The following is a 14,054-nucleotide window of genomic DNA, read 5'->3' on the forward strand; positions in this document are numbered from 1 at the left end:
GGACAGCTCTGCTGATCTTGCTTATGCTTCTGGGCTAGTGTAGCTCAGCCCTGTTCCATATGTCTCTTCTCTTCCTTCCTGGGACCAGTGACCCATCCCAAGCATATTCTCATGGTGATGACAGAGACACAAGAGTGCAAGACCAGTTGCACAAACACGTGTAACCTATGCTGTGTCATGTCTGCTAACATCTCATTAGCCAAAGAAAGTCACATGACTGTACCCCAAACCAACCGAATGGAGAAGTACTCTCCTCCCATGGGAGTGAGAAGGAGGCAGAGAATATTTCTGAACAATAATTTTCTACACCACTTAAGCAGATGGGGTTGGCTTGCTCATTTCAAAAGAAGTGATGTGGCCAAGGGCATAGGTTGTACACTTTGGCCTAGACCTAGGTTCCAAATTCCATCATGGGTGTAGAGTTACATTCAGATTTGCCCAAAGCATGTGAGCTAAGAGTGGAGAAGGAAGGCTTACTTCAAATCAAGGTCAGGGTTCTGCTAGCTACATATAGGGGAAATGGATGTGAGATGGCAAATCACAGTGACAATTATAACTTTAAACAATAGACTTACACTTTTATTTCTTGAGTCTTTGGTGTTAGATAGTATCCTTTGACACCACATGCCTAACAGTTCTCTTTCATTCCCCATTTCCACTCTGTCAGCTTGATCATTCATGCTATTTGTTTATATTTATGAATGACGGACTAGGTAATTAACAATGGTGGCTGGGTGTCAGGTGCAGCTCCCTGCCACTGAGTAGGTGTGTCTCCTCAGTAAGCACATCTGAGATTGGTGGCTGGCTGTGTACATGGGTGGGATGTATCAACCACAAGCTTCCCTTCAGGATGCAAGCACAGAGATTCATGCAAATGACTTTCCTTTCACCTCAAAACACCAAAAACAGAGGGCTTCACTGTGGAATGCCAAATCCCATACAACAAGCTTTAGCTCTTCTGGGGAGACATCTTATTTTCTTAATAGATCAGATCTTGGGGAGGGGACGAAGTTTTCTGAATCCCCTCTCACTGTTCCATCTGTATGCATGGAAAAGGAGGAGAGAGATGACAAAGTCAAAACAGTACAGCCATTCTCTGGACAACCTTCCGTTAGTCACTTGGTTTTTGCTCCTCTTTCCATTTCTGAGTTCTGAATCTGTTCATGTCCAACATGAAGATTCCCCAAGACTTCTTTGGAAAGAATGTTCCACCCTTTCTGTAGCCTTCTCCTGAGTAGATCTGGGGTGCTGCTTTCTCTGCTCTCTTTCATCTATCCATACTATTCACTGTCTTTCCATCTTCCAGAAAAGTATCAAAATGTCTGCTGATGGTTTCCTTTTTTGTCTTCAGCATGGTTACGAATTTATTTCCTTAACTGACTCTTCAGCAGAATTTTGAAAAGGAGTGTAGATAAATGCAAGCATCTAGTCCACCATCTTGAACACACACACACACACACACACACACACACACACACGCACATATATATATATAATATTGTGTGGGTATATAAATGTGTGTGTATGTGGGTGCACGCACATGTGTTTTTTTTTAAACAACATTAGATTTTGCCAGTTACATTTTTGCTACTGGCTTAATTGAATACCCTTCTAGAAGAGCTTTGAAAGCTGTTTCTTAAAACCACTTGGGGAAAACAGGGATCTTCCTCTCACTTTATTATTATTTTTTAATAACATTAGTTGAGTTTTGGTGTTTTGTTTTGTTTTGTTTTGTTTTTTTGCTACCTGAATGAATAAACTTCGCAGATGATACAATCTGTTACACAGAAATCAGTTTAAGTTGTACTTAAAAACAAGAAAAGGTATGTTGATTCTAACCTCTGGAGGTCAGCATTGGCTTTATCTATGTTTTGGATTTTCGTTGTTATTTGTTTTTAATACTGAGCAATCCTAAACCATACACCCTTATCAAACTAGAGCATCCAGTTCAAATCCCGAGAGTAGCTGGTAAAGAATGGGCCTGGAATAAGAGTGGGTAAATGACCCATGAAAGAAATGACTATGTTATATTGGATCTAAAACCTAACTGGTAAATATTTATCTGTTACTGTTAGTACTATGTATACATCTACTGTATGCCAATAGTATTCAAAATATATGGTTCTACTGAGGATGGCTAAAACACCCATAGATGGAGGGAGAGCTTCTCTCTAGTGGGCTTCAAATTGAAAAGATGCATAGCATTGAGATAGACACTTTCCAGGAGAAAACCATGACTCACATGGGGATGACTTCAATGGCATCTGGTTTCCATCTTCTTTGTTTCTTCTCTTGGACTCCATTCAGAGGCACTTCCTTCCAGCTGGAGCTTTTAATGGCATAATGTGAAAGCAAGATCCACAGAAGTGGGTTTACAGGAGGGACTTGAAGGAGAAAATGCAGATCATCAGGGGGAGACGATGGAAAATTACACCCAGATGGGAGGGAACAGAGAATGTACACACATCCAGACTAAAATATACCAATTAAAATATTTAGGGAAATGAAGAGTGGTGTATGATTTTTAATATAGGGTAACAAAAATGTGAACGGAATAAAGAGGCAAAGTGATATAGTCCTGATTGCAATTAGCACATTAATGCAATTTCTGTTTCTAGCCTGGGAAAATATGTCAGCTCTCTTTACTTAAATGAATGGAACATGGCGCTGCTTGTAGTCTTGCTATGACTTATTCATTCTACACACTAGCTCCATTCATGATGGCAGTACCCTTCTTTTCCTTTCAGAGCTGGAAAGGTGCTGGTGAAGCTCGCCTGGTGTGCCAAAATGACCTGGAATTGGAGGTAAAGCCACCACCTGGGTGGGTGGGTTGGGCCTGGTTACAATAACCAGCAGCCCATCTGAGTCCATACAAGAGAGAGACTGGAAGGGGTACAGCAGGTCATTGGTTCCTGTATGAAAACATGCATTTTCACATTCTCCTCCTCCCAAGCCATCATTAGCAAGGAGGAAACTCTGTTTCTTCTTTTAAAATGAGAGTCCATTATATTCTGTACCTTTCCTCCCTATATATGATGTTCCTTTTCACTGAATATTACCAGATTTGAGTGATTTGCCACTGGTCTTATTCTCTTCTCTATCTCCAAACAGCTCTTGCAAGAGGCCATATCCCTGGGAGGTAGGTGGTGATGGCATGGAGGCTGTAACAATGGTTATGGTTCTTCTGCATATTGTGGCAGTCAGAGCTGATCCAAACTGAGAATAAGTCAAAAAATAATTATTGAGTACTTGTCCAAGTCTCTGCAGAGATATATTTTAATGAGTAATACTTCAGTCCCTCTTTTATGCGCTAGGGATGCATTCAAGACCCGCAGTGGATGCCTGAAGCTGTGGATAGTACTGAGCTCTCACATGTTTTTTCCTATACATACATATTTGTGATAAAGTTTAGTTTATAAATTAGGCACACGAAGAGATTAACAACAATAGCTAATAATAAAATAGAACAATCACAGCAATATAGTGTAATAAAAGTTATGTCAGCATGGTCTCTCTCTCTCTCTCTCTCTTAAAATGCCTTGTTGTACTGTATTCATCTATTTTTGGGCCATGGTTGACCATGGGTAGCTGAAACCTAGAAAAGCAAAACCTGGCCGGGCGCGGTGGCTCAAGCCTGTAATCCCAGCACTTTGGGAGGCCGAGACGGGCGGATCACGAGGTCAGGAGATCGAGACCATCCTGGCTAACACGTTGAAACCCCATCTCTACTAAAATACAAAAAATTAGCTGGCCGAGGTGGCGGGCGCCTGTGGTCCCAGCTACTCGGGAGGCTGAGGCAGGAGAATGGCGTGAACCTGGGAGGCGGAGCTTGCAGTGAGCTGAGATCTGGCCACTGCACTCCAGCCCAGGTGACAAAGCAAGACTCCGTCTCAAAAAAAAAAAAAAAAAAAAAAAAAAGCAAAACCTCAGGTAAATGGGGACTACTGTATACAAAATGGTAATATGAGACAGATTGCTCTAAGCCCTAAGAGAGATACAAATCAGGCTAACAGGAACAATAGAGGTTAATTCTGATGTGGTGTTGGGAGACAGGAGTACATATCGGAAGGCAAGGGTTGAAATGACAACGTGGAAATGTATGGGGAGGATTCTTCACTTCATTGGTTTGGCTAAATTCTGGGGCAGCATTGGCTTTACATATAGGCTAGGGGTCCACGAACTCAGATGCCCACAGGGGCCAGACAAGCCCCATATATATGTGAATCTGTCCAGGTGTGAAGCAATCGGGAGTGTTGGAACCTGTGATAGAAGGAGGGGCACGCCCCCACAGAAAGATCTTCAATCTCATGTTAAAAATTCAAACAATTCATGTTGTTGTCTGCAGATCTTCTCTGTCCTACAAAGGCATCCCTGTGCCTCTGTATTCAGACTCAACTCCTCCACCCCAGAGAGAGACCCAAGCTTCCTCTCAAACGCACCGTCATATTTGCATAACTAACAGAATCTTCTAGGTCTGATCCTCCCAGAAACATGAGCGAGCAGGCCTTAAAGACAAGTACCCATCTCCAGTGTGGAAGATGAGATTCTTTAAAGGGCAATTTAATCAGCTTTCATAGGGCGTTCTATCACACGTGGGCCAAGAGCCCAGCGCTGGAGGAGCTAGTAGAGCTGGCTGAGTCTCCTGTGATTTTTCCAGGACTGCCCGCAGTCAGAGGGGGAGGAGGAGAGCTTCAACCAGAGCAGCTGTTTCACAAGTTGAGCTCCTGAGTAAACTCTTGTCTGAACAGGGAAAGGCCTCTGAGCATAGTTATGACACAGATGGGGAAACTCCATCCCTGCTCTTCAGATGGGGGCTTGGGTGGATGCGCTGCCTGAGCTTTCCTGACCGTATTCCGCACGGAGCTTTTCCCCTTTGGCGCGTAGTGTATCCATCCCATCCCCCTCCCTTTCCAACAAATACAAGGCCTTGGATGTAGTTGCTCAATAAGGACAACTTAGTAAAGTCACATCAGTCCTGATTAAATTCACAGCTTGCTGTAGAATTTTCCGGAATTGAAGAATGACAATCACTGACTTCAGTGTGCTCCACAAGTAGCAAATAGGATTAAAGAGAAAATAATAAATTCATACAATAGTGAAGCTAAAGAACACAAAAGGGAAAAAAGTCTTACAAAAAAATTAAATTAGAATTTAATCCCTGCCTAAAATATCTGCATTCTCTCCTTTAATCCTTTTGACAATAAGCAAACCTATCAATTTATATTAAAGATATAGAGGCTTTATATTAAATCAGAATGTTGTAAATTCTGCGGGCAAACAGGAATGCTTTGGGATTCTCTCCCCATCCTTTTTTTACTACTAGGGATTTCAGATATTTGCAAATAGTCTTTTTTGGTTGTTGTTCCTTCCTTTGGTTGAACTCAGTGATTTTCAAACTCCGGTGTCCATAGGAGTATTTTGTACAGGGCTGGACCTCCACCACCCAACCATGTATACAGAGGGAGTTTTGAGCACATGAGATTCTCACCTGATAACCAATTAGATGTTTCAGCCACTACCTGCCCTCACACACACACACACACACACACACACACACACACACACACACACAGAGGAGGCTGACTGTGGTGAAGTCAATTGTTCACTCTCCTTATGGTTTACATTTTCTTTTCATCTCAAATAGGTAGTCAGACTTGTTCTTCCTTGCTTAAGGCAAGAAAGGAGAAAAAATGAAGCTGCTTCTCTAGGCTGGAGAAGAGATGGCCCCTGTTGCTCCTGTGAGCTGTGGGACCCGGGAATCACTCCATAGTGTACCCCTCAGAAGGGAGGAGGCTGTGTGTACTCCACGGGAGGCTAGACCTTAAGGGTGGGTTTTCTCACCTCCTAGAGATCCCTGGCATCCCACATGTGGCCTGAAATAGCAGAGATGAGACCTAAGTGGGCCATGTAGACTGCGACAATTGCTATTTCAGCACTAACCTGTGTAGACAGATGACAAAATACTGGAGTAGTCTTCCCTCAACATTGCATAAGACCCTGTACTCTGTAAGACCCACACTTTTGCAGAATCCTGGTGCGTGGGGGTGTGAGAGCAGCCCAAGCATGGCTGGATTAAATTTCCTGCCAGCTTGGTGGGCTGGTTACTCAGAATCCAAATTTAATTTGATGTAAGGAAATCTAAAAATTTTATCTGTTTCTTGAACACATGAATTTATAGACTGAGATTTACACCTAATTCAAATATTGAACGCCCTGCTAATGGGGAGGATTTGCTGACAGCTACAAGGGATCCGTCTCTGCCAGCATGGGATGGATATGTCCCATGAAAATACATTTCTGAAAGGTGAGCTCATGTCATCAGTGGGAAGCCATCAAGGTTGAACTATACCAGTAGTTCGGTTTCTCAGTTTTTCCAAGGCCTTGTTGTGGATCACTTAGCTAGTGCCCTGATCTATCCCTGCCAATACTTTTGAGGGTTAAGAGAAACAAACACCAAAGTGCACACATTGAAAAACAAACCAACAAACAGCTTCACTCTTAAAAATCACTTTATTAGGCTCAAGATGAGCTCCTGCCTGCAAAGCTCTCAACTGCTAGAAACTGTGGGCCGGGCAGCCGCCTACTTCCCATCCAAGTCACAGTGCTTAGGGTTCAACTTGAATGGCTAATTATTGGTCACCTCACTTTCTTGTCAAAGCCAAAAGATTATACTTAATGCACAACTTAAGCCGTCCCCTGGACCTCACTTGTTTGGACTGGCAATCACGTTTTCTGTTCCCCTCCCCATTTACCTTAAATTTTAGTAATTGCACTCTGGGCTCAAAAGAGCATCCCACTAAGCCATTGAAATGTTGAAAAGCTCCCTGACATGGGACATGTTTATCTGCACCCAGAGAAAGAGCTGGGACAAATATGTGCGGCTTTGGTATGACAGGATGCAGATTTCTTGTGAGCAATTTCTTAACTTTCAGCTTAATAATAACTATAATCAACTCAGTGCCTTGAGAGTTGGTTAGAAGTGTTGTTGCACAGTAACTAGAAACTTTAAAGATGGTAAATAAGTCATAATGGTGATATTTTCCACAGTGTAAACACAATGCCCAGTATCCCTTTGGGCTTTACAAAATGCAGGAACACTTGCTCAATCCATCTTTCTAGAAATAAAGAAGAGAAAGCCCCTTTTCTAGCTCTTCTCTAGCCCTTCCTGCTGTGGGATTTCTAGTAGAAGGACTTGCTCAACTCTGGTAGCTTTTTCAAGGTTGCATCCAATGATCTACTAACAACAAACAGGTCACCTTCCAACAGATGAGAGACTCAAACTGTGGGGATTTTGGGGCCACTTAGAAACACTGACACCAGCGGGATGTAGGTGTAGTCATCAAAATGGAGCCAGGTAGATATTATCAATAATAATAAAAAAAAAAGTCTTTCAACTCCAATAGGCCTAATATTGAGCCTCACCACCCAGTCTTGAGCAATGAGAGCCTGGATGAGTAAGTAACTTAAGAGATGAATATATGTGTAAGCCTCACCTGTAGGATAAGGATTATAATGACTTTGGGACTTACCATATTCTTTTCTGTGTCAAGTTCCTGTGCAATTCATTCTTCCTGCCTTGCTAATTCTTATTCATGCTTACTGGCTCATTGTAAATATGATTTTTCTCCAAAAACTTTTCTGCTACAATCTCCCATATATGTTAGCGCCCCACGGCATGGTCTTCCTCTCAAAACATCCCATCCTACTTCTTCACAACACGTAAGGGATTTTAACTAAATCATTTTCTCTATAATTTGTCTCCATGGTTGGAATTTAAGTTCCAGAGGGGCAAGGAGTATTTCTTCTGCTTACTGTGGTATCCAAAGCTCCTTGTACACAGCCTTACTCATAGCAGATGTTCAGTAAAAAGTTGTTGAATGAATGGATGGTTGCTCTGTCTGTTGAGGTTGGTGTAAGGATTGTGAGACAATGCCTCTAATAGAATCTGCACATAGAAGCAGGCACATCAATCCATTTTAGCTTTATTCCTCCTCTCTTTCACTAGTGTTTGACAGATGTATTCCTTTCCCCCATTTTCTTCTACAAACTCCAGATTTTTTATTTCCTGGCAAAGAATAACAATTTTAGAGTTGGGGGTATAGGAGGATTATCACTTTATGGATCCCCATGTTAGGGACACAATAGTTGAAGTCATAAGAGAAGTTGTTAATTGTCAGAGTCATATAATCTATGTGATGGTGATGGTGGCGGTGGCCCATCTGGAGTGGCCACTACAAGGATGCCAGCTGCAGTGAGGGAGGTGCAGCCAGGGCTGTGCACTCTGCAGCACTGACGGGGGCTGGGAACAGATAATGCCAACACGAGCCCTGCACCCTACCAAGTTGGTGGGATGGGAGCCTGTGCTCCCGGGTGCAGATGCAGCTGTGCAGCCACCTAGCTACAGCTCCAGACCCAGGCATCCCTTTACTCTCAGGATCCCGGGAAGCCCCCTATCCCTGCAGGCTTGGAAGTGTCTGTTCCTGTTCCCTGACCTTGTCCTACTCCTGGAGCCCACTTCAGTGCAGAGCAAAGTTTTACCTAAGCCTGGGTGCTGTTGCAACCTGGTCAGGTTGCGCATGCTTGGAGCAGCACTGACATACCAGTCACCTCTCCCCCAACTGCCTCAGCTTCCTCCAGACTTTGGGCACTGACAAGTGTGAGAGGGAGGCTGGGGTACTGAGAGTGGCTTGGTGCAGGCCTTCAGGTGCCCCTTGGTGTGGACAGCCTGGGCACTGTGGATGGCATGTTGATGGCAGTGGCAGGCAGACAGGTCCCTAGGTGGGAAGGGATATGTCCCTGGTGAAACCCCACCTTCAAGCTGGGAATGCTCTGGAGGCTGGGCTTCCGGTTCCAGGTGGAGTCCCTGACCCAGAGTGAGAACTCATGGTGCTTTTTTCCAAGCCCACCCATGGCTTCCCATGGACCAATCAGCATGCACTTCCTCCACTTTGAGCCTATAAAAACCCCAGACTCAGCCAGACTCAGACACTTACTGGGACAACCTGCCTGTGGATAGAGGCTACCCACTCCGGTCTCCTGAGAGCTGTTCTGCAGCTCAGTAAAGCTCCTCTCTGCCTTGCTCACCCTCCAGTTATCCGCATAACCTCATTCTTCCTGGATGTGGGACAAGAACTCAGGACCCACTGAATGATGGGAGTGAAAGGAGCTGTAACTCGTTCCTGGCTGGTTCACTGACCTTCAGGCAGTGACACACTCCCAGACTGTGAAAGTGAAGCATTGCAACCCTTCTTGGGGCCCAGACCCCAGGATTCCCTGAGCCAGAGCTGTTGCAACACTACAGCCCTCCCTCCCATGCTTCACTTGTGCCCAGCAGCCGCCCCATGGGATGGGAAGCAGCAGTGGGGACAGGCCAGTCCAAGAGCCGTGGGCCTGAGTGGGGCAGTGGGACTAACACAGCTGTAACACAAATACCTGAAACATGTCCCCCACTCTGTACACACCCCCAATTGCTCACTGTGGGTGACAAGAAAGAGAGAAGAGTTGCAGCCCTTCTGGAAGCCCAGATCTTGGGGCTTCCCAAGCCTGAGTTGTGACACACTAACACCCTTTTTGGGGTTCTGCAGTTCCTGGTGTCTCCAAGCTTTCAGGTGCCACTGCATTTCCCCTCATCCATCCAGACCCTGGTGCCTGCAGTGGAAGTCACTTGGGGTATGCAGCCTCATGTGAAGCCAGTGCCTATGCTGGCACCTGGAGCTACCATCCTGCTGCAGCAGCTGGTGTGCCTGGGTGTGCACAGCAGCCAGACCCTGCCCCTGCTTACACATTCACACACCCCCTACCACTCTGCGCCTGGCTCGCCCTTAGCAAGTGTGGGATCTGTGCCCGTAGCATGGGCCGAGCACAGCCTGCTGGGCTGTGTGGGTGAGACAAGCCCAGCAGAAATGAGCAAAACTCAAGCAGAGGCACTGCTGGCCACAGAAGTTTCCAGCTGGCGAAATGACACCCTAAGCATTCTGTGACAATGGTGCATTTGGCTCAAGGTTTCTAGCTTCTGCTTCTTCATCTATAGCTCTAGCCTTTGTATTGCACTCAGTAGATACTATATGTTACTTTTTTTTTCTTAATCACCAACATCTGCTAAAACTTTTGCCTAACCAGAGAATTCAACAGGTTACTTGAATGGCTAACCTTATATGGGTCTGACCTAGCTGAGACTGTTTTTATTTTTTGGGACAGGGTCTCACTCTGTTGCCCAGCCTGGAGTATAGAGGCATGATCATGGCTCACTCTATCTTTGACCATTCAGGCTCAAGTGATTGTCTTGTCTCAGCCCCCCGAGTAGCTGGGGCCACAGGTGCATGCCACCACATCTGGCTAATTTTTGTATTTTTTGTAGAGATGGAGTTTTGTCTGGCTGAGACCTTTAATGAGAAAAATATTTCTTACCAAAATTCAGCATCCATTAACCACTTGCAAGTAAAATAACCTAAGAAATTTGTTTTAGACCTGAAAAAATGGCAGATTTCATTTGCCATAGGCAAGGCAACTGGAATAAAATGTTGAATTTTTAATTTTTTTAAAATCCAAAGAGATATTAGGTGTTTTCTTCTTTTGTTGCGTGATTTGTCAGAATTCATACTGTAAAGATTTCAAATTAGTTCACTGCATGATTCAATGCTAAAAGTGGTCAAAATTGTAGATTCATTTTGTTCTGATACGCTTGCTCTTTGACAGTTTATAGATAATTTGGAAGAAGTGAAAACTGACTGTAAAGATTAGATTGTTTTATCCAGTTAGAGGCTGAGTAAGAGAAAGTTGTTGGAAGTCTTTATCAAATTCAGATCAAAGACTTCTGGGAATTAATGAGTATCTTGAGAGAAACAATCTGTTAGACCCCTCAGAGATGCAAGATTGTCTTTTTTGGCAGATACATATTCATCTGAGCACACTGAATGAGAACATTGCTCATTTGTTCAAGAGTGTACAGGTATATGATATTCATACTACACATATGAGTTGAAGGATGATAACAAATCCAAGTTGGACTTATATTTCATTGTGACCTGGCCTGGACTTAATGGAATCAGAAACTTTGAAGAAGTGCAGAACCATCTGAAACAATGAAGTCACCCTTTCAGAAGCAATTCACTCATTTGGATGCTATGAATCATGCTTCAAGCCTCTTTGCTTGCTTTTGATGCTTAAATAAGGAAAGTTCCTGAATGATCAAGTATCTGTTGTAACTGTGGCACTCAGCTGCTCAATCTTTGGGCAGTGTTTGCATTTGCATGGCTCTGTGACAAAATGTTCTATTTAATTTACACCAAGACCCATCATCAACAATGGAAGCTCAGGAGCAGAATGTGCCCATTATTCTCAAAAAGATGAATTTTGCTAAATAGTGATATTTTCCCTGACTTCATCAACAAGAATTGGTTAGCCCTGGGCCAAAAACATGTTTTATGTGAAGAAATTCAGGTAATGTACCTTTATGAGTTGCTTTAAGATTATTTATAAAATTCATTAAAAATAACTTTTGTCAACTACAAAAGTAATAATTCTAAAAATTAGGAAAATATAAAAAAGCACAAAGAAAAAATATCCGCCATCTTAGCATACAGGCATATACCATAATAACGTCGCATGTATCTCCTATGTTTCCATACTTCCGTAACTATACGCGTGTGAGAATTTATATGTGTATGTATGTATTATGAATATATATGAAGGGGCATCAAAATGTTCATGGAAAATGCATGTTGTGAAAAAACTATGCATGAATTTCAAGTTTTTTGCACCAAAGTAAACTCGTACTAACTTGTTAGAACATGGCTGAAACAGGATCTAGTTTGAGGCACTGAGAAAGCTTAGACGTAAGTTTGTAAAGAGCCCCTGTCAGAGCAGCACGGATTCTGCTAAAATTGAAACAAGAACAAACATCAAAGTTAGGGTGAAGCGGGAGTTGAATAACAGTGAAATCATTGATGCTTTATGAAAGTTTATGGGGACAGTGCCCTCCCCCAAAATTAGCAGTTTACAAATGAATAACTTATTTTAAGAAGGATGAGATGAAGCCTTCAGTGGCAGACCATCCACATCAATTTGTGAGGAAAAAATGTATCTTGTTTGTGCCCTAACTGAAGAGGACTGATGATTAACAGCAGAAACAATAGCCAACACTGTAGACATCTCAGTTCAGCTTACACAATTCTGACTGAAAAATCAAAGTTGAGAACACTTTCCACTTAATGGATGCCAAAACCATTGTGCTCAGATCAACTGTAGCAAGGGCAGACCTTTCAATGGGAATTGTGAACAAGTGGGATCAAGATCCTGAAACACTTCTTTGAAGAATTATAAGAGAAGATGAAACATAGCCTTACCAGTATGATCCTGAAGACAAAGCGCAATCAGAACAATGGCTGCCAAAAGGTGGAAGTGAACCTTTCACAGCAAAAGTGGACCAGTCAAGAGCCAAAGTCATGGCAACATTTTGTGGGATGCTCAAGGCATTTTCCTGTTGACTTTCGGGAGAGCCAAAGAATGATAACATCTGCTTATTATAGACTGTTTTGAGCACTTTAGTCAAACAAAACTTTAGCAGAAAAATGCCTAGGAAAGCTTCACCAGAGTCCTTCTCCACCATGACAATGTTTCTACTCATTCCTCTCATCAAATAAGGGCAATATTGTGAGAATTTTGATGAGAAATCACTATATATTCGCCTTGCAGTCCTGAATTGGCTTCCTCTGAATTGTTTTTCTTTAATAATCTTAAAAAACCTGTAAAGAGCACCCATTTTGCTTCAGTTAGTAATGTCAAAAAAGACTGCATTGATATATTTAAATACCCTTAGTGTTTTAGCGATGGACTGATTGGCTGGTACCATCACTTACAAAAGTGCCTTAAACTTGATGGAGCTTGTATTGAGAAATAAAGTTTACATTTTTATTGATTTTTTAATTCCCTTTTTCTGTGAACTTTCTGAAGTCTCATTATACATGTATATGTTAAAATGATACAACATATTGTTTTGCAAACTTGTACTTTATTATGTATTATAATATTAATAATAGTGATGATAAATATTATTACTGTGTGCCAGGAACTAGGCTAAGCACTTTATAGGAACTATCTCCCTTAATATTTACAGTAACCCTGTGAGATACTATCGTCACCCTCATTTTACATGTGAAGAAACTGACACTTAGTGAGGTTAATTAACTGTCTGAAATCATAGAGGTGGCAACTGGTGAAGCCAGAACTTGAAATGATATCACATTTCAAAACCTGTCTCTTAACCATTATGTAATACCACTTGCCTTCTCAAGACATTAAATATTCTTCTATTGTCTTTTAATGTGTATATATTGTATCAAAATATTGATGAAACTATTGCTATTATTAACATATGATAGTTCCAATTTCTAGTAGTATAAATAACAGTGTGATGAACATCCTTTTAGATAAATGTTTGCCTATAACGTTGGTTAGTTTCTCCTGAATACTGACCTAGATAGAAGGATTTGAATAGCTTATTTGGGAGTGATCCAGGAAACATCAGTAAGGTAAGTAAGAAAGAGAAAGGAAGAAAGTCCATACAGGATTTGTTAATGAGCAAATCACCACCATGGACAACTGAGGCCACATTCCATTATCACCCCTGGGAGTCTGTTCTGAACTCACAGTTGTCCCCATTGAGCATGAGGAATCCTTAACTTCTATCATTGGTTGAGGACTGCTTCCAGAGCTTTTAATCCCTTGACTTCCAGCCAGCCTAATTTGTGATTTAGCATACTTCCTTATCCAGAAAGGATCCCAGGCAGAAAGTTGCCAATGCTGGCAGTTGGAAACTACATTGCATGCATACACAGGATAAGGATGGACACTGACAGCATCTGCTACAGCATATGTCCTTGATGTTTTCTTCCTGGATAAATTTAGGTTAGATACAAATCTCAGATATAATAACTCTGGATTGCCACATTGACCCACAGAAAGATTGTTAGCAGTTTATACATACTTTCTGTGCTATGACAGTGCTGGGGTTTGCTATGTTTAGATACTCACTATGTATAAAAATGTATCTCATT

The sequence above is a fragment of the Rhinopithecus bieti genome, unplaced genomic scaffold (assembly GCF_001698545.2).
Source record: "Rhinopithecus bieti isolate Rb0 unplaced genomic scaffold, ASM169854v2 scaffold_10351, whole genome shotgun sequence".
Classification (NCBI taxonomy): Eukaryota; Metazoa; Chordata; class Mammalia; order Primates; family Cercopithecidae; genus Rhinopithecus; species Rhinopithecus bieti.